Source organism: Schistocerca serialis, chromosome 1 (genome assembly GCF_023864345.2).
Source record: "Schistocerca serialis cubense isolate TAMUIC-IGC-003099 chromosome 1, iqSchSeri2.2, whole genome shotgun sequence".
Taxonomy (NCBI): domain Eukaryota; kingdom Metazoa; phylum Arthropoda; class Insecta; order Orthoptera; family Acrididae; genus Schistocerca; species Schistocerca serialis.
The window spans coordinates 806,091,895-806,110,729 of NC_064638.1; the positions used below are offsets into that span (position 1 = coordinate 806,091,895).

Below are 18,835 nucleotides of genomic sequence, written 5' to 3' on the forward strand. Positions count from 1 at the left end.
GATTTCATAGTAGCCCACGGGTGGGATTACATACATAGTGAATTCAGTGTGCGTAAAGAAAATTATTTGGTTACAATTGCCGTATAGCATGTGGATTTGACGGAGGGGAAAAATTAGTATCTATTGAAAAAGTCTAAGCGCATGAAAAAAATAATAAATTACTAATGTTTTTAAAGAGATACAATAAGTGTATGAATTCCTCCAATAAAAAAAGGAAGTTTTTTTTAACTGTGATTTATAACTAACGAATGGACTGCCAGAGTTTGACTCTGAGGACAATGGTCTAATTGCATGTATATATGATGTGAAGTTGTAATAAATCAATATTTTTTTCTACAAGTTGCAATGTTGTTGTTGTAGTCTTCAGTCCGACGACTGGTCTGACGCAGCTCTCAATGCTACTCTAAACTGTGCAAGCCTCTTCATCTTCAAAAAACTACAGCAACTTAAATTCTTCTTGATCTGTTTATTTTATTCAGCCCTTTGTCTTCCGCTACAGTTTTTATCCACCAAACTTCCCTCCAGAATTAAATTGGAAATCCTTTGATGTCTCAGAATGTGTCCTATCAATCAATCCCTTCTTCAGATTTGGTTGCGCCACAAATTTCTTTTCTCTCAAATTCTATTCAGTACATCTTCATTAGTTATGTAATCTACCCATCTATTCTCCAGAATTCTTCTCTGGCATCACATTTCGAAAGCTTCTGTTTTCTTTTTATCTTAACTGTTTATCATCCTTGGTTCAAATTGCTCTGAGCACTATGCGACTTAACTTCTGAGGTCATCAGTCGCCTAGAACTTAGAACTAATTAAACCTAACTAACCTAAGGACATCACACACATCCATGCCCGAGGCTGGATTCGAACCTGCGACCGTAGCGGTCGCTCGGCTCCAGACTGCACCGCCTGGAACCGCACGGCCACTCCGGCCGGCTATCACCCTTGTTTCTCTTCCTTACATGGCTAAGCTTAAGACAAATGCTTTCAGAAAAGACCTAAATCTATATTCAATGTTAACAAAGTTCTCTGCTTCAGGAAAGCTTTTTTGACTTTGCCAGTCTACGCTTTATATTCACTCTACTTCGGCCATCGTCAGTTATACTGCTGCCCAAATAGAAAAAAAAAATCATCTACTACTTTAAGTGTTTTATTTCGTAATCTAATTCCCTTAGCATCTTCTGATTTAATTCAACTACATTCCATTACCCTTGTTTTGCTTTTGTTGATGTTCATCTTATATCCTCCTTTCAAGTCAATGTCCATTCCGTTCAATTGCTCTTCCAAGTTCTTTGCTGTCTCTGACAGAATTGAAACGTCATCGGCAAACTTCAAAGTTTTTATTTCTTCTCTCAGAACTTTAATTCCTACTCCAAATTTGTTCAACGTACAGACTGAATAACATCGTGGATAGGCTGCAACCCTTAATCATTCCTTTCTCAACCACTGCTTCCCTTTCATGCCCGTCAACCCTTATAACTGCCATCTGGTTTCTGAACAAGTGGTAAACAGCCTTTCGCTCCCAGTATTTTAGCCTTGCTACCTTCAGCATTTGAAAGAGAGTATTCCAGCCAGCACTGTCGAAAGCTTTCTCTGGGGCTACAAATGCCATAAACGTAGGTTTTCCTTTCCTTAACCACCCTTCTAAGATAAGTCGTTGAATCAGTAATGCCCCTCGTGTTCCTACATTTCACCAGAATCCAAGCCGACCTTCTCTGAGGTCGGCTTCTATCGGTTTCTTCCATTCTTCTGTAAATAATTCGTGTTAATATTTTGCAGTCATGACTTATTGAACAGTTAGTTCGGTACTCACCGGTCAGCATCTGCTTTCTTTGGGATTGTAATCATTACATTCTTTTTTAAGTTTGAAGGTATTCCAACTGTTTCATACGTCTTGCACACCATGAGGTAGAATTTTGACATGAGTCGCTTTCCCAATGCTGTCAGTAGTTCTGACGGAATGTTATCTACTCCCAACGTCTTTTTTCGATCAGGTATTCAGTGCTTTGTCAAATTCTTCTCGCAGTATCATATCTCCCATCTTATCTTCATGTACATCCTCTTCCATTTCTATAATATTGCCTTCAAGTTTGCCACTCTTGTATAGGCCCTCTATATATTCCTTCCACCTTTCAGCTTTCCCTTCTTAGCTTAGGACTGATTTTCCATCTGAGCCCTTGAAATTCATACAGCTGCTTCTCTTTTCTCCAAATCAGCGTGATCATCATTTGTTGCACATATATAGGCCATTTAGGCTCTTGGCAGAAGATAAAAAGATACAAATAAAATATATACATAGAATATAGTGAAATGATTAACACATCAAGCCCACAAATCATGACAAAATAGTTGTAACATCACAGAAATTTATTGCATACGTTTGCCCATTTATTCATGTCTCGGGCATCTTCAGTGCTGGCTATTGGATCTGCTTCTTCCATGGTCACTAAGGTTCTGTCTATCCACATTGTTCATGGACGACCTCTTGGATATCTACCTGTCTACCTGTTGGCTGGCGTAGAAATACTCTCTTAGGGGGAGTGCCGTCTGTTCGTAGAACATATCCTGCCCACTGTGGCCTTCTTCTTGTAATCACTCTTCCAACATCAGCTTTCTTAAACCGCCGATATAGATCTTCATTATACCTTATTCCACCACCTTGCAGTTTCTGCATTGTATACCGAGCCATAAATTTTCCTTAAAATCTTCCTCTCAAACGCACGAATGTGCTCTTCCATTATCTGTGTAGTTGCCCATGTCTCACAACCATACGATATAACCAGTTGCACTAGTGACATGTATACACTCCTGGAAATTGAAATAAGAACACCGTGAATTCATTGTCCCAGGAAAGGGAAACTTTATTGACACATTCCTGGGGTCAGATACATCACACGATCACACTGACAGAACCACAGGCACATAGACACAGGCAACAGAGCATGCACAATGTCCGCACTAGTACAGTGTATATCCACCTTTCGCAGCAATGCAGGCTGCTATTCTCCCATGGAGACGATCGTAGAGATGCTGGATGTAGTCCTGTGGAACGGCTTGCCATGCCATTTCCACCTGGCGCCTCAGTTGGACCAGCGTTCGTGCTGGACGTGCAGACCGCGTGAGACGACGCTTCATCCAGTCCCAAACATGCTCAATGGGGGACAGATCCGGAGATCTTGCTGGCCAGGGTAGTTGACTTACACCTTCTACAGCACGTTGGGTGGCACGGGATACATGCGGACGTGCATTGTCCTGTTGGAACAGCAAGTTCCCTTGCCGGTCTAGGAATGGTAGAACGAAGGGTTCGATGACGGTTTGGATGTACCGTGCACTATTCAGTGTCCCCTCGACGATCACCAGTGGTGTACGGCCAGTGTAGGAGATCGCTCCCCACACCATGATGCCGGGTGTTGGCCCTGTGTGCCTCGGTCGTATGCAGTCCTGATTGTGGCGCTCACCTGCACGGCGCCAAACACGCATACGACCATCATTGGCACCAAGGCAGAAGCGACTCTCATCGCTGAAGACGACACGTCTCCATTCGTCCCTCCATTCACGCCTGTCGCGACACCACTGGAGGCGGGCTGCACGATGTTGGGGCGTGAGCGGAAGACGGCCTAACGGTGTGCGGGACCGTAGCCCAGCTTCATGGAGACGGTTGCGAATGGTCCTCGCCGATACCCCAGGAGCAACAGTGTCCCTAATTTGCTGGGAAGTGGCGGTGCGGTCCCCTACGGCACTGCGTAGGATCCTACGGTCTTGGCGTGCATCCGTGCGTCGCTGCGGTCCGGTCCCAGGTCGACGGGCACGTGCACTTTCCGCCGACCACTGGCGACAACATCGATGTACTGTGGAGACCTCACGCCCCACGTGTTGAGCAGTTCGGCGGTACGTCCACCCGGCCTCCCGCATGCCCACTATACGCCCTCACTCAAAGTCCGTCAACTGCACATACGGTTCACGTCCACGCTGTCGCGGCATGCTACCAGTGTTAAAGACTGCGATGGAGCTCCGTATGCCACGACAAACTGGCTGACACTGACGGCGGCGGTGCACAAATGCTGCGCAGCTAGCGCCATTCGACGGCCAACACCGCGGTTCCTGGTGTGTCCGCTGTGCCGTGCGTGTGATCATTGCTTGTACAGCCCTCTCGCAGTGTCCGGAGCAAGTATGGTGGGTCTGACACACCGGTGTCAATGTGTTGTTTTTTCCATTTCCAGGAGTGTAGCTGTATCTTGCTTTCCTTGGATACAATGCGTGACACGTATACGTGGTTTAAACGATAGCACACCCGGTTCGCATATATTCTTTGTCTAGTTTCCTTCTCTATCTCAATTTTATCTGACAATATAAACCACAGGTACTTGAATTTTTTCAACTTTTTCAAAATTGTGACCGTCTATACTGATGGCGTGCATATCATTTTGTCGATGAGAGACCACCATGTACTTTGTTTTCTCATCGTTGGCCAGTAACCCTCGTTTTCTCGCTTCTAGCATAAATCGAGAGGTATCTGCTGTCACCTCATTCAGAGTTTCGCCCACAATCACCACGTCGTCTGAAAATGCAAGGATCGCAACACTTCTAACCATCTGTCCCACCCTATTACGGCAACTGGACGTCTCATCTTTACCAGCGCTATGTTGAGCAGAAGTGGTGAGAGGGGATCATCCTTTTTCAACCCATTATTAACTGTGAAGGGTGCCGACAAGTGATTTGCAAAGTGTACTGGGCAATTCTATCCGTTTTAACAAGTTGCAATCAGCTTAATGTACTTCACTGGTATTCTGAACTCCTGCATTATCTTCCAGAGGACGGTCCGATTAATGCTGTCGTATTCGTGCCGGAAGTCAATGAATACAAGGTGTAGGTCTTTATCGAATTCATAAAACTTCTCCATCATTTATCTCAATGTAAAGATATTGTCGGTGGTTGAACATAGGGGTAAATCCACGCTGGTTTGTGCCTGCAGTCCCTCCGAGCAATAAGTCGACTTGGTGTTAGGACGGTGTACACTTTATAGCTTATCTCCAGAAGCGAGATCCCTAGTTAATTATGCACTTTTGTGACATCAACTTTTTAAAAAATCATACATTTCGCAATCCTTGGGTATCTCCTCGGTTGACAATATTTCGGCAAAAAGCTATCAGAGACTTCCTATTATCGCTTCGCCGCCGCCGCACCGAAATAACTCCACATTGATGCTACTAGAGTCTGGAGCGTTATTGTTTTAAGGGCCTTCAGGATGCTTTTTTATCTCATCCGATGTTGGCTCAGAAACTTCTTCTTCTGTCTCTTCTAATCTCTCAAGTTCTTTTGTTTCTTCCCGATCTTCATGTCTTAGTATTTTCGAAAGGCATCTGCTTGCCCCACTGAAGGAACCACCCTTTCTTCATCATCCATCAGGATTGAAGTTTACGGTCTATAAACACCTCCCGCAAACCTTGTCCGCCGAAAGAAGAAGAGGGCTGCATTCTTTGAACCCTCACTTTGTGTCAATAGTTGTTTACCATATTCTAGTTTGTTCTGCCTTATGGTTCTGCCTGTCAGTATTCTTTCCATCGTGTATGCTATCTCTGTGTTGTGAGCATCATTCTGCAACCATTCTACTCTTCTTGCCGCCCTCGTCTTCACCGCCTCTTTACACTCATTATCAAACTACGGATTTTTCGTTGGCGTTGGTTGTTGTCCCAGTTCTTCACTTGCACTTTGAATGATAGCCTCGCGTTGGTTGTTGTCCCAGTTCTTCACTTGCACTTTGAATGATAGCCTCTCGTAGTGACCGCAATTTCTCTTCAACTCCACCTGCGATCCTGGACGATAGGCGAGTCATGACTTCTTATTGATAGCATCGTTTCACTTGTTCATTTGCAAGTGTGTCTTTGTCATGACCAGCCACCGCTTCATTTCTCTTTCGTCTTTTGATGGATAGTTTCAGTCACAGTTTCAGAATCACTAGAAGATGGGGAATTCTTATCAGCCCCGTGAAATTTCCTTACTTGTTCAACACACTCATGGTGAATCCCAGCCACCAAAATGTGATCAATCTCATTTTTATTCTGCTCACTGATCATCTGTTGATATCCATGTTATTTTATGCATCGTCTTGCTTGGGAAGTACATACTGTTGATGGTCATTCTTCTATTGGCAGCAAAATTAATCAGTCGGAAAACAATTTCATTGCTTTTCCCATGTGAACCATATGGGTCGATAATCGGCCGATTTCCCCCTTTCCCAATTTGTGCATTAATGTCTCCCAAGAATAGGTAGACTGTACGTTTTGGTAATCTATCTACGACTTCTTCCAACTCTACATAAAAGCTGTTTTTCACCTTATCATCTGTATCCTCTGATGGTGCACAGCAACTGACGACGCAAATTTTATATGGAGATGCGTTCAACGCTCTCGCACATATGCGAGCACTTTTCAGCATCCGCTTGGCAACAACTGTAGATACTTTTTCATGGACAGCGAAACCAATTTCTGAGGTCCAATTTGGGTGTGACCCGTTGCTGAAAGAGGGTACATTGACTGCCGATCTTCATAATCCCTTGGAAAATTCCTATTTCTTGGAGGGCTGTCAATATACATTTGTAGCTGCTGGACACCTCTTCCGGTTGTTTGATTCCTCTTGTTTTAAGAGTCCTGATATACCGCGTTCCAATTCGTAAACCGTTTCGCAGTCCCTTGATCAATCTTTTGTCAACAACAATATTATCTGTATGGTATTCCTTTTTGTGACTACCTTTGATAACATTATTTGAAACTAATAGGTTGTCGGGCTTCTCAGCGCGAGCCCAGTGGTGGGTTGGTTGGTTAGTTGGTTTGGGGGAAGAGACCAAACAGCGAGGTCATCAGTCTCATCGGATTAGGGAAGGACGGAGAAGGAAGTCGGCCGTGCCCTTTCAAAGGAACCATCCCGGCATTTGCCTGGAGTGATTTAGGGAAATCACGGAAAACCTAAATCAGGATGGCCGGACGCGGGATTGAACCGTCGTCCTCCCGAATGCGAGTCCAGTGTGCTAGCCACTGCGCTACCTCGCTCGGTCCCAGTGGTGGGACTGCCACCTTCGGGATCTGGGCCACCTGGTTTATATTTGAAGTTTCTTCTTCTAGAGAGCTTGCCTTCACCCTGGCTCAAGAACTCCGTCTATCCTTAGCAGGTTTGGGTTTGGGTTTTTCCTCCCCCTAGGCTGATTGCTTACTCTGTGGCTAAGGGGTTCAGCCCACTCCACTTTTGCAAATTTTGATCTGCCTCGGGTATGTCATTTCCCTAGTACCACCCATCTCTGGGACGCATTCCCCTATCCACGAACGGCCTCTTTATTTAATTTTCCTTTAGGCGGCAACTATCTTTCCCCTAATGAAATATGCTCCTAAACCCTAAAATTTGTCCTCTAACCGTTCCTGCTTATCCATTTTGCGCTTCCTATCAATATCATTTTTTTAGACATTTGTATTCCCTTTCACCTGTTTCATTTGCTGCATTTTTATATTTCCTCCTTTCATCAATTAAATTCAATATCTCCCATGTTATCCAAGGATTTCTACTAAACCTTGTCTTTTTACCTATTTCATCCTCTGCTGCTTTCACTATCTCAGCTCTCAAAGCTACTCATTCGTCTTGAACTGTATTCCTTTCCCTTGTTCTAGTCAATCGTTGAGTAATGTTCTCTCTGAACCTCCCAGCAACCTCTGATTTTGTCAACCTATCCAGGTTTTTTTGTTGTTGTAAGTCTGGTTGGGTTAGTTTTTGACATAGATTCCGCAGGCCTACCTTTTAAAATGCCAGCTGTTATTAGGTATGGAAATCTAGCATTGGAGTACATACTTTAGAACTTTGGTTGCATGCGTAGTGTAGTTATTGTGATCGCTTCTCAGTTTTGGTTATTGATAACTTGATACCAGTGTCTGAGTTTAATTTGTACAGCACTGAAGATGATCACTATGTGATCGAAAATCGATTCTGCTATCAATAAAAATTCAATATTACGGCCAACACTGACCTTCTTCTTAATTTTAACCTATTTTTCTTCAATTATAAGCCTGCTCAGGTTAATCTGATGACATGGATTCATTAAGCCTATCTTCTAAAATGTCATTGTTATTAGGCATGGAAAATTACCATTCAAGTACATACTTTAGAATTTTGGACACTAATTTGGGGAATATTTGTGCATGTGGAAATTAAGTTGCACTTTGCATAGATTTTAGAATATTGAAACATCTTATACGTAGAAAATAATTAATTTTCAACTCTATTGTGTTTATTAACAGTGGAGTCATATGTTAGTGACAATGAGACATATTCGTGGTACAACAAAAGAAAAAATGTTTTCTGCAGTGCAGACATCTGTTGGCGACATAAAGCGTGGTGCAAAGATCAAACTATCCATGTTTTCTACAGTGAAGCCATCTACCTGTGACAGGAGCACTAGCTTTCTAAGGTGCAGCCATCTACTGGTGACAGTAGCAACTGGGATGTGAAGCAGTACTTGCTTTTATTCCACATTTTCGGGGTTTGTGGGATAGTGTCCAAGGTAAAATTCATTTTCAACAAATACGAATTCCTAGTTCATTATCTATATTTTAAGAATAAATCTCGGTTTTTTATTGTCTGTAGGAAAATATGAAATCTATTCTTTCCAACACTCTGTGGTGAATGGTATATAGCTTCAAACAAGATTTACCAATTTGACTAATGAGTCAGTCCTCAAAGCAATTTTTGGAAGCTAGTAATGCAAACATAGTTGACAAAGTTTTCGCTATTTTAAGCAATTCAGACACTTTATCGTCCTTGGCTGCTAAGCATGGGGTCAGGGTCAGGGGGCATGTTTCCCTCTCCTTCATCGCCTTGGCATTTGGCTGGATGTGCCGATGCCAATGTCTTGATTCCCACCGTGTCTTTGGCCTTGGCCTTGGCTGATGTCACGATTCCTAGTGTGGCCTTGGCTGATGACATGATTCCCAGTATGGCCTTGGAAATAAGGAAAGTGCTAATGCTGACGTCAGGAAAATATAATAAGAGCAGTTGCATGAAATTTCCTGTCATAACCTTTAGGTCGGGGTCAAGGATATCTTGTTCGCTCCTTGCCACACTAGCGACAGGATGCCAAGGAAGATCCATGCATGTTACATTGCATGGGGTGAAGCAACAGGATATTCACTGTTGCAACAGCAGTAGCTCCTGATTGCACATACAGAGACACGCACTTTCTAAGAGACTGTCTTTACTATGTTGCTATAGTGGTATTATTATTATTATTATTATTATTATTATTAGTGTATAAGACCACTAGGACTACATTAAGTACTTAGAGGTGGACACTTGCCTTCCCTTATACTCGTCTGCACCTCGTGGTCTAGGGGCTAGCGTTGCTGCCTCTAGATCACGGGGTCTCAAGTTCGATTCTCGGCGGAGTTGGGAATTTTTCTGCCCGGGGATTGGATGTTTGTGTTGTCCTCATCATTTCATCATCATCATCATAGGACTGTGTAAAAAATTGGAGTGTATAAAAATCGGATTTACTACAGGCGCTGATGACCGCGCCGTTGAGCGCCCCACAAACCAAACACCGTCATCCTTTATACTCAAGTTTTTTTACTGTCCCTCTGTGGGCTTCCTTTCTCTCTTCAAACAATTTTCATCCAGTCTTCTTCGGAGTTTCTCTAGGTCAACTTAATATTAATGAATTTTGATCTGAATATTTTGCGGTCTTGGACATCTTCTGATGTAATTCCTGCCAATTTCAGATCAAATTTAATCTCGACAATCAATTTCATCATGTCAATTTTGGCTTTACTCCTGTTGTCAAACAATACGAATATTTGTTTTGTAAATCTATCTAAGTCGATTGTTTTAATGTTGCCTAGAATCCTAACCTGCGTTTTCTAATGTCAGTATGGATACTTGTGTATTGTTTGATTTCCTGTTTGGCTCTGAGTCGATATTATTCATCTACAAGTTTTGGACTTAGAATTCTTCTTACCATTTCGCGTTCCATTTTCTCATTATTTTTTTCAATGTCTGGTTTCCCATTAAAAATCAGTTTTATGGTCCATAGAGGGTTTCGATTTAACTACTGTACTTAGCCAAACTATTTTTAGTTATTGTTTTTTTTTCGTAAATTTCTTTTCTTTAGTTTCATAAAGTTAATCCTTTCATGCCTTTCTCCCCTTGAATTTGAGAGCACACTATTTCGCAAATATGTAGATGGTGTAATTGTTCTTTGCACTTTATTACCAAGGGAGTTCAATAACTAATGCAAGATTTTTTTTAAAGCAGGTTGGTTTTATCCAGGATTCCAATACTCCATATTATTCTCCACGCTTTTTGTTACAAAACACTACTTTACAACATAATCTCCGTTAATTGCAACGCCCTTACGCCACCTTACTGGCCTGGTCCGTGTGGCATTAATCTGTTGGTTGACGTTGGAGCCAATGTCTTACTGCATCAAAAACCTCCCTGTCATCCATGTATTGCTTCCCGCTGAGTGCATCCTTCATTGGGCCAAACTGACGGCAACAGGTAGGTGCGATATGCTGGCTGTAGGGTGAGGAAGATCAACCCAGTGAAGTTTTGTGAGTTCTTCTCGGGTGCACAGATTTATGTGAGGCTTTGCGATGTCATGGGAAAGAGGAGTTCATCTGCTTTTTTGTGGCGACGAACACATTTAAATAGTTTCTTCAGTTTCCTGGAAGTAGTACAATACAGCCGCGCTGGATTAGCCGAGCGGTCTCAGGCGCTGTAGTCATGGACCGTGCGGCTGGTCACGGCGAAGGTTCTAGTCCTCCCTCGGGCATGGGTGTGTGTAGGATAATTTAGGTTAAGTAGTGTGTAAGCTTAGGGACTGATGACCTTAGAAGTTAAGTCCCATAAGATTTCACACACATTTGAACATTTTGAAGTACAATACATTTCAGAGTTGCTCGTTGCACCATGAGGGAGGACATCAACAAGATCGTCCCCTTCATTATCCCAGAAGACTGTCGCTATTACCTTACCGGTTGAGGGTGCAGCTTCGAACTTTTTCTTCTGAGGAGGGGTGATGAGGCGGCAGTCCATGGATCGCCGTTTTGTTTCAGATTCGTAGTGATGAAGCCATGTTTCATCTCCTATGACGATGTTCGACAAAAAATTATCACGGTTAGCCTCATAAAGCGCAGGCGATTCCGCACAAATAGTCCTTCGTTGTTGTCAATGGCCTTCTGTTAGGCGGCGAGGACCTCAGTGGACACACCTTTGAGTACCCCAACTGGTGCACGAGTGTTTCAGCGCTACCAACAGAGACGTCCAGTTGTACAGCGAGGTGTTTGATTGTGGTCCGTCCATCACCGCGAATGAGAGTGTCCGCACGTTCTAAGAGTGGAGGAGTCACAGCTGTGAGCGGCCGGCCAGCACACGGAAGATCGGAGAGATTTGTGCGACCTTGTTGCGATGATGACACACGCCTCCCCCAACGATCATAGTGCTTTTGTTCACTGCCAGGGGTCCGTAGACATTCTGCAAGCGCGTATTAGTATCTGCTGCGATGCTTTGGTTTCTCCACCAAAAGAAACTCAATGACAGCGCTCTATCTCGAACACACCTCTAATACAGAATCCATTTTGAAGCCTACGAATAGCGCTGCCACCTACTGGAACTTCGTGAAACTATACAGAGACTGAAGCGGGAATATTCCACGATGACCCTCAACAAAATACACATTTTGTCAACCGAAAATAGCCGACAAAAAATGTGTTGCATTACTTACTGAACGCCCTTCTTCAATACGTCTGCTGTCTGCAGACGAAGGTTCTGTGTCACACAGTTACGCCCCCCTGTTCCGAAAGGTAACTTCGAGACTGCAGCATCTGTGGAAGCGCCGCGCGCGTAAATCGAAAATTGGGTTAGAAGACAATGTCTGCGGGCCGTCAGGCGCAGTGCAACAGGAAGCGGCGATCAAAGAAGCGCCCCGGCGGTCGGCTCGGCTCGGCCTGCCCCGCTGATCGATCGCGGCCGCTGGCGGTGACAGCTCCTCCCGGACACATTATTAACGTCGCGTCGCTGCACTGGCACACTGCCGCTTTCTTCGCCAAAAACTCATCTCAAGTCGAGCGAGGCGTGCGTCGCTGCGCACCGCAGACAATCTTCCCCGCCTTCGCGCACTTCAAAGACGCCAGCGTTTAATAAGCAGGGGGCCTAGTCTGTTAAGTTGCCGCCGTCTTGCCGCTGCCTAGCCTTAACCGCGTTGCACTTCTGCTTACGCGCCTGCTGCTCGTGACATACTGTAGCGCGCCCTCTCCATCTGACATTTCTTTTTCTAACTTCCACGTAACAAATATCTCTGGTTTCCACAGTTAAGAGTTGGGCTTATAGTCGTCCCAACTGTCAAAACTGGGTATTACTTTACCTGGGCGTGTGTGTGTGTGTGTGTGTGTGTGTGTGTGTGTGTGTGCACCATCAGCCATGAAAGGTTTAAGGTTTAACAGTGGAGTGGTATGAAAAACCTTGTGAACTCCATTTTGTGCGGGTGGTCATCAAGGGGTATTAGTTTTAAAACGGCAATTGTTGGGGAAGAAATGCGCGCCAGCGCGCACTTGGTTGTGGCAACTGTATGTATCAGTACGCACAGCATGGCTCAAGGTCAAGTTGTGCAGGAGACAACTTGCGTGCAGTGGTGAGGCGCACATAGCGTCGACTAAGTGACTGAGGGAGGTGGATCCAGAAGAGCCTCTGTCTGCTTCACCAACAGCCTGGTTTTCCCGTCAGTGTCATTAGAAGAAACGTCACAGACACACACTGCCACGACTGCAGAGGGCGGATTCGCTATTTACTATGCTATTTGTGAGTCTGGGCAACGTAAACCTACAGTATCCGGACCTCACATACACTCATATTATTTGAACTAAACGTTACATTAAAAGCATGCCTTATCGTCCCAACATGGTTATCCAATTTCTAAGTTAGTGCTGGATGAGTAGCTTTATATAAATTTAGTTCAGTTGTCAATGGAAGTAACGGAGGCTTGAATCCAGTTAGTTCAAAATAAATCAAGCTGATACCAAAGGTCTTATAGTAACGCTGTCATTACTAAATTGACTAAGAGCCACCACATTTCACCTTTCGCTTGGCAGATACACTACAGCCATTTTGCAAGAAAGTGGTTGGACAGCTGTTATTCGTCTTAGAATTTGTGTATCAGTGTATCGTATGTGTATTCACTATTTATGGTACGTGGCAGAGGATACTTCCCCTCCCCATTATTTTTTCTCCCTTTCCTATTCTATTCGCGAATGGTTACGACTGTCAACAATACTCCACAAGAGCTCAAATTTGTCCGATTTTCTCCTTGTGAACATTTCGCGATACGTATATGGAAGGAAGAAATACGTTGCCCAACTCTTCTTGGAACATTCGCCAACAGGCTAACAGAATGTCAACGATAAACCTCCCCGTGATGTATAACGCTTCTCTTGTAGTTCTCTAAAATATATTTGCATCTCCACAATTCTCTCGTGCCGATAAAACACACTCGTTACAAAACGCACCGCTTTTTATTGGATCTTCTCCCCCTCTCCCTCTCTCTGTCTCTAGCTCTCTCTTCTGTTAATCGTTTTTGATAACTGTGTCAGACTGATGAACAGTACTCAAGAATCGGCCGAGCAAGGGTTTTGTAATCAAATTCTTTCTTGGATGAAATAATTTCCATAAGATTCTCCCAGGGAATCTCACACTGGCATTTGCTTTTCTTACTGTCTGTTTTATTTGGTGGTTCCACTTCACGTCGCTCCAGATGGTTACTCTTAGGTATTTTACTGTAGATACTGTTTCCCGTGCTTTTAGACAATTACGTAATCTAACATCACTGGATCTCTTCGCCTATTTATGCGCACTACATTACGTTTATTTACATTTAGGATCAACTGCCAAGTCCTGCACCAACTGTCGATTCCCTACATGACTTCACGCATTACACTCTACGAATGACGTAGAGTGGATTTGTTATCTTACTGCGGCGCACTGATGTTCACTAAGTAATCGGCGTTACAACACAAACTGCACTGTGTTTACCAGCGTTTTAATAACCAGCGTTGCCTTGTTTTTCCAGTTGGTTTTTTTGTTGCACTATGAAATGGTGATAAACAAGTACATTGTCAGGTTATTTAGGTTTGTTAATTGTGTTTTCTAAAATTGGCTGTGTGATCTGTTATTAAAATACTGTGGAATGTTTTTCGAAACGAATGCAACGTCCGAATTTTAATTCATTCCGTAATCACATTCCGATAGCTTTCAAAACCGACTACACCTACCAAGGAGCGAGATTAAGGCTTCATCGTGCCAGTTCACACATCGTGCAATTTCGATGAGATAAGGTAGGCGACTTTTATCCGAATTATACAGTCGAGTTTGGATACTCTATTATGTGTTCTGGAAATCGCGAAGAACCCCCATATATCGATTTCCACAGATTAGGCATGGGTAGGGGAGAAGCCTCACAAAACTAGCATTAACTCTAGACTATATCCTGCTGACGCAGTAACTGGCTGTGACGTGACAAAAGCAATGCTTCACAAAAGTAGTGCATGCGAACAAGAGAGGCTGCATGTTCTTACGTCATCTGTGCAAACAAGACAATTGCATGTTTGAAAATGGATCGGCAGTTGTTTCTGGGAGAGGAATAGAAAGACAGTATCGTCAACGAAGTCCAATGGCATGAAAACATTATCTTTCCGACAAACGTTTGTCATTTACAAAGCTTGAAGGTAGATAAATTGGTTAGGGGATACATACTATCCAGTGAGATCAGCAGCCCTTTGCGGTAAGTTCGTGGCCTATCGCGGTCCGAGGGAATGTCCATAAAATTCTTCTGGGCTGTAGACCGCATTAAGATATAAAATTAAACATCGATTTGTTAATAGTTAAACTGATCGAGATAATATGGAGAATACAAAAATTACAAGTTAGCAAACAAGGCTTTGGTTCAAGCTTCTTATTTGGCACATACTTCTCCACTTCTTCTCCTCAATGCAATCTTTCCTTCGATGACTTTCGTTGAGGGAAATTTCTTCAGATTCTACGTACCAGCCATGATGTTTTACGCGTTATTATGCTTTCCAATAGATTTCCTTCCTCTCCTATTCTCAGGATCACTCCTACATTCATTATTTTATGTATTCATTTCACGTTAAGCATTTTTCTCCACAGCCACATTTCAAACGATGTAAGTAATTTTTCTGTCTTATCTGTACACGAATCGCTACAATAACTCTTCGGACGAGACAGTGCTTAATCTTTTCCTTATTTCCATTTCAAGTTTTTTAAGCTCTTTCACCAATAGATTTTCTGTTTCTTATTACCTTCATACAGCTTCCATTTTCTGTCACGAAACTTCCCAACTAACCAAAAGATTTACTTGTTCCAAGATCTTTTCTTTCAATGATATTTTGGTGAAAACTTGATATCTGCCGATTCTTATCACTTCCACTCCTCCAGCCCACTTACCCTCATCCCACAACTTCCCTCACTTCAGACCCCTCTCCATCATACATTTTTGTTCTTCCTCTGCCAAATTGCTTGAACTTCTGAAAATTTTATCTATTTAATCATTTCTACTCCTACTACTATGCTTCTTGGTTCTTCTAATCCTGACGCTGCACTATCGAAGGTAAAAGGAGATTAATGGGAGAACTTAAAGAGTTCGGAAAGGATATCGTCATCAACAAGGGGGTGTGGAGGCAGTTCAATCCAGAAATTGTGAGTTCTGATGGAAGTCGCGATTGGTGAGAGGATTTTCACTTTGAAATGGGCAAAGGTATCACATAGAAATTTCCTGGTTTTGATTCTCAGTGGGAAATTCGTACGCTGTTGTTTTGAAGAGCTTTCGGACGGTTTTTTATTAACTTCATGATCTTATAGAAAGAAAATACGATTTGCAGTTAACCATTTAAGAGGTAGTGTTTCGCAGTGGAGATTATTAAATGTGGATCGATTTCAATCGCATGACGGCGTAAAGAGCCAAATTCTTCGTCATCGAGTGCTCAGAAACGCCCAAGGCTACAACTATTAGTACCTGGGTTTTATAATAAATTATAAGGTGGATACAAGAGTTTTGGCAAACCAGCCGCTTGATACTGGAATATACGAGTGATCAAGTACAGGAGCGGTGAATAAATACGAATTAGGTAATGTCTAGCGGAAAGCTGTCTCATTTTCTATCCAACACAGTTGCGAAGCGAAATTCCATTCGTAATTGACTTCTGTTTGGCAGATGCCAACAGCGTCTCTCGTCATAGTATTTTGTTCCAGATTCCATGAAGCGGTGGCGATTTAATTCAGCTTATATTATGAATGTTTCAGGAGTGTAATTTATACGAACTATAAAATTAGAATTAAAAGCTATGCGAGGGCAAGCTGAATATTACTCATTCTGGCACTGAAAGAATCGGTTTTCTATGTCAAAATTTCACTTATTGTCGACATACAACTCTTTAAAAGATGTGCATTTCGTCCGATGGTTTCCAGTGACTGAAATGTGATTCCGGAATGTCTCTCCGCAGAGCATTTAGATGTAGAAATGAGGGAAAGCCGGATTCTAACACGTATGTAGAATAAAATGGCTGTGCCAACAATCCGTACACCGTAAAGGTACCTCTGCTCTTACATTGTACAAATTCAAATTTACTTGAGGGCAGACTTATATTCCTCATAAGATATGACTTTCTTTTGTTTCTAATGTCATTATGGTTTTTTTTGTTGTTTTTTTATCATCAATGGCGGCCGAAGACTTCCTGCTAAGTAATGACTCTCGCTCTGCAACGGACTTGTTAAAAATGGTGGAGAGGTTGACAGATGTTGGGGCACCTTCTCGCTCTTGGGATAAAAAACTGTCCCTAAAAATTGAAGAATCACCAGTGATCAGCGGAATGAGGATGCAGAAGGTAATGGAAACCACTGCTTTAAGAGCACGTAATGCTTTATACTGTTCACTATTCGTTTTTGCATATCTCAAGCCCAAAATAATACAATACTCCGATAATCCCACGCACAGCAGTTTACCAGATGCCATTACATTCTACATATCCAATCCTACCTTGTTGAAGTGTTCATTTGGAACACTCTTGAACTACCTGAAAATTGTGCTACAATAATGAGACCATTTCAAAATTAACTTGAGTCAAACAAATTATAAGATTCCCGAAATTAATTTGTCTTAAAATACAGGACATAAGTCATTCTTCCATAAATTCTTCTTTTGATGGATGAAAGATGGAAGCATAAAAATGTTCAGGAAAACACAGGAACTGGAATACAGCAACATGAAGAAACATAGCAATGAAACAAAGAGACAGTGCATGGAAGTCATGGTGAAGCAGATGCAGGAAAGAACTCCGTCTTCAGGCCACGAGTGGCCTACCGGGACCATCTGACCGCCGTGTCATCCTCCGTGGAGGATGCGGATAGGAGGGGCGTGGGGTGAGCACACCGCTCTCCCGGTCGTTATGATGGTATTCTTGATCGAAGCCGCTACTATTCGCTCCAGTAGCTCCTCAATTGAATCACGAGGCTGAGTGCACCCCGAAAAATGGCAACAGCACATGGCGGCCTGGATGGTCACCTACCCAAGTGCGACCACGCCCGACAGCGCTTAACTTCGGTGATCGCACGGGAACCGGTGTAACCACTGCGGCAAGGCCGTTGCCAGATGTAAGAAAAATGGGTAAATACTTTTAAAAAAAATTGCCGTCGGAAGGACTGATCCAGATACAGAAAATTCAAATCAACGTTCAGTGAAATTAAAATCAAAGGCATCAACATTAACAGTGCAACAGAAATTCCACTATTAAAACGCAGAGGAGAGAGCGGATAAGTGGAACGAATACATTGAAACTCCGCAAGAGAAATTTCATTGCTTTACGCAGAGGAGAGAGTGTATAGGTGGAAAGAGTACACTGAAGCTCTCTACAGGGAAGAGACACTGTCTGTTGAGGTGAGACAAGAACTGGGAGTCGATATGAACCGTAGTTTAACAGAACTTCGGAAGATTTGCGACGAAATAATGCAGAAGGTATAAGATTGCTTAGGAATTTCTAAAAATATTGAGGAATTGGCAACCAAACGACTATTCAAGTTGCTTTGTAGTATCTATGAGTCTGGAGATATACCATCAGACTTTTGTAAAAAAATCATACGCACAATCCTGAAGATAGCAAAGACAGGAACGTGCGAATCTATTGCACGATCAGCTTAATATCTCGTGCACCCAGTTTGCTGACAATAATAAAATACAGAGGAATTAAATAGAAAATTGAGGATCTATTAGATGACGATCGGTTTGGCGTCAGGAAAGGTAACGGCACCAGAGTGGCAGTTCTCAGGTAATGGAAGCAAGAGTACGAAACATCAAGACACGTTAACAGGATGCGTCAACCTAGAAAGAGCGTTCGACAATGTAAAATGGTGCTCTTTGTTAGAAGTTCTGAGGAAAATATGCAACAAATAAAGCTGGTTAATGTACAGAATGTACAAGAACCAAGAGGGGAAAATAAGAATGGAAGGCCGAGATGCAATCTTCGCCACGGCTGCTCAAGCATACATCGAAGGAACAATGACGGAAATTAAAGAAAAATTCAGAAATGATATTAAAATTCAGGGTGAAAGAACATCAGTGCTGAGATTCGCTGGTGGTATTGCTATCCTCGGTGAAAGTGAAGAGGAATGCAGAATCTGGTCAACTTGTTTAACGAGCACATATCGTGGATTGAGAGCAGATCGAAGAAAGAAGAAAGTAATGAGGAGGAACAGAGATGAGATTAGCGATAAACTTAACTTCAAAATCGGGGAGCACAAGACA

General features: G+C 42.9%; 1 pseudogene; it reads right to left on the reverse strand.

The window, feature by feature from the left end:
* Nucleotides 1-17,567: 17,567 nt before the first annotated feature.
* Nucleotides 17,568-17,684, reverse strand: LOC126429560 (5S ribosomal RNA; annotated as a pseudogene).
* Nucleotides 17,685-18,835: the final 1,151 nt, after the last annotated feature.